The following is a 3,072-nucleotide window of genomic DNA, read 5'->3' as shown; positions in this document are numbered from 1 at the left end:
GTCACCTTTTGATACGTCCAAATATCGCTCCCGAATTTTGCCCCATACAGGAGACAAGTGAATGAGGTATATATGCATATGACTACTTGAAGAAAATTCAAATTATCAATGATTGAAGAGATTCTAATTACACCTAATCGATAATTCTAAATAATATAATAATAACGGTGCAAAATTATGATTTTATCAATTAAAATTGTGGTTTTACCAAATAACTTTTTATTAATTATTAGTATTAGAAAAGATTTTATCAATTAAACGATGGAAAGCATCCTTTTATTTAAACAATCATTATATTAATTCATATTAACTGAATTTATAAGAAATTTTTCATTTTTCAAAATTCAAAATAGATGTTTGAAACTTTTTCCATTTCATTTATATTTTCTAGGAGATAAATCACATTAGTTGACAAAGTTATATTTATGAATTTACAAACACAGCAGGAAAAAGGCTTATTAGGGACCAACGTTTAGGGAGGAGCCAAAAATTTGACTATATTCAAGTGCTACTCCCACAATTAGAAGAAGAAGATACGTCTGAGATATGCAACAAGTGCAATAATCAAGCCAATGAAGGTAATTTTCTTTTTTATTCATTTACAATGGAATTTCTGAAATTCAATCAGTGGTTTTCTTCTACTGAATCATCCCCACGGAGAAAAGGCAAGTCTCTTATCATTTTCAACCAAACATGAGAAATTCGTACAAAACACCCCCCCAATTGGTAGTAATTTTCTCTTTGTGTTGGCTGTTCAATGGGTGTGGTTGGACATCGCAGTCAATAAGCAGCCTTACACTTGTACATTGCATTACACTACAATTACTAAAAGAGATGTCACGTTTATGATTAGCAATTTCTGACAAAAATACTGTAAAAATGTTTGTTTACAATCACTTCTTTCACTTGTTTTGTGTTGGCTCAGTAACTCAATGAAGAAGTAGGGTTTGGAAAACAGTTGTACTTGATGTACGTAAGGGTTAATTTCATAAATCATAACCATGGCAAACCACAGAAGTACCTGCACAAGCTCCAAAAGAGTAGTAGTAGTTGTGTGCTACTGGCTGTGTCTAGCCTTTCTCAAAGTCTTAATCAAACCCGTTGCTTTTGTCCAGCAACATCTAGGTACTGTCTTAAATTAACAAAGGGAGCAGTACTCTCAGTAAAGAATACCATAAATATATGTATCTATGCTTGACCCCTTCAAAGGAATTGAAAGCCCATGATGTAAGACACTCCATTCTGCCCAAGGGTAGGAAGTAATAAAAAATCATTGTCAAGTCTGTCAGAAAGTAGCCAATAGAGATCCTGAGTATGTTGGCTACAAAATATGATGTTCTATTGACCATTAACTCATCCTGAGAATCACCACGGAAAAGGTTTGATTCAAGCAACAGATATAAATAAGCAGCTTCTACAAGGAGCGCATGGAAAGTTGAAAATGCTCTGTTTCATTCAAGTTTCTTCTGGTCACCAAGTTTAAGATATCCTAGTGGAATGAGAGACATTGTAAGTTTAAAAAGCATTTAATTTTTTATTTAAATTCTCGAAAGATGATGCTAGTAGAATGACATTGTATTTTAGTGGTTCTTGGCTATAAAAAATAACTCTTAAGTGACTCTATTTTCCTTATTTATTTGTTTAAAGTGCATGTCTATTTCTACTTTTTCTTCAACAGTGGTACACCATACACATATATAAAGTAATGAGTTTCTTAAAGTTCATGTCCATTCCTAATTTTTAATTGTGATGGTTCACTAGTTTGCTTGGCTCCTGATGAATTATTTTAGCTCTCCTGCACACAAATCTTATTGACAATGTGTCTATTTGTGGTTTATCTCTCTGTTCTTGTCTTTCCATCTTAGTATTTATATTCTTGACCATGTACCTATTTGTGGTGTATATCTCTGTTTGCTTTTGTATTTGAGTGAAGCACCTCATGAAGTAATCTCTATTTACTACTTTGCAGTATCTCAAGTTGCATAACATATTACACACCAACATTATAACATGTAAGGTTCAAACTGTGTTGTTGCTCTACTTTTAAAATTGTGTCTATTAGCTTGCTTATCATTTTTATCAGTAACAAACCATTATGATTTGTGTACTTAACTCAAAATGATTATATAGTTAGATTGAATACTTGGTCCCTTTGCTATTTAATTTACACAAGTGGCTTCAACTTTTGTGCATTCATGTAGCAATTTTATATTTCTTTGAGGTAATCTAAGTATCTAGAAATTCATTTTGATAAAGTTGGGGCTCTTATGACTCACTGTGTCTGTGTGTCTACAAGTTTAGCTATTTAACTAATTAAGTTTAAATTGTAAATGCTTTATGAGTTTGATATTTGATTTTTATCTTTGTTTGTTTAAAATTTATTTTCATGTCTTGCTATTCTAAACAATCATTATTCCTTTTCAGGTACATTTGGAGAAGTTTCTCCTAGTATATCACAAGGTTGAAAATTAAATACGGATCTTGAAAGGTAATTTTTTGTCAGAACACATTGCATTCTTAACATCTTTATAGTATATTTGAATATGTAGCTGTTAAGAGCCAAAAAAAATTAAGATAAAATTGTCATATTATGAGCTCTAACTATTGAATTAATTGGTAATCTTTATGTGACTATTGGTAAAAAGATTTTTTTGAGGTGAAGATTTGTGCTTACTTGTTGAAGATGGAGAATGATACTGCATTGAGAAACATCATTCTAAGTTATTATCTATGTTCTTTTGGTTCCTGTCCTTTCCATTAGTGCAAATTGAAGGCGTAGGTGTAAAACTTTAAAATTGTATATTTTAATATATGATCAAGTTTCCTAACTATATTATTTTTTCCATATATATTCAAATTGAAAACAATGTTATTTTTACATATTGCAGATAAATATAGGAGAAATAATCGAGTTTTCTTTTATAAAATAAATTCTGGAAAAAAAAAATAATCATTACCCCAGTCTTACTCTAACGTGTAGTCATTTGCCTTCTCTCTCATCTTATATTATCCTATCAAAATTTTCTCATCTTATAGGTAAGTTGTTTTCCTTATTCTCATTTAAAAAGTCAT

The 3,072-nt window shown here is 30.7% G+C and overlaps 1 long non-coding RNA gene across 1 annotated transcript; it reads left to right on the top strand.

The window, feature by feature from the left end:
• The first annotated feature begins 468 nt into the window (after positions 1 to 468).
• LOC129875629 (uncharacterized) lies at positions 469 to 2,487 on the top strand. The gene is made up of 3 exons (XR_008763213.1): positions 469 to 578; positions 1,970 to 2,012; positions 2,425 to 2,487. It is a non-coding gene; the product is annotated as an uncharacterized LOC129875629 (long non-coding RNA).
• The last annotated feature ends 585 nt before the right edge of the window (positions 2,488 to 3,072 follow it).

Source organism: Solanum dulcamara, chromosome 2, assembly GCF_947179165.1.
Source record: "Solanum dulcamara chromosome 2, daSolDulc1.2, whole genome shotgun sequence".
NCBI classification, from domain to species: domain Eukaryota; kingdom Viridiplantae; phylum Streptophyta; class Magnoliopsida; order Solanales; family Solanaceae; genus Solanum; species Solanum dulcamara.
The sequence above is the reverse complement of the archived record's forward strand: the minus strand, read 5'-3'. Positions and strand labels throughout refer to the sequence as shown.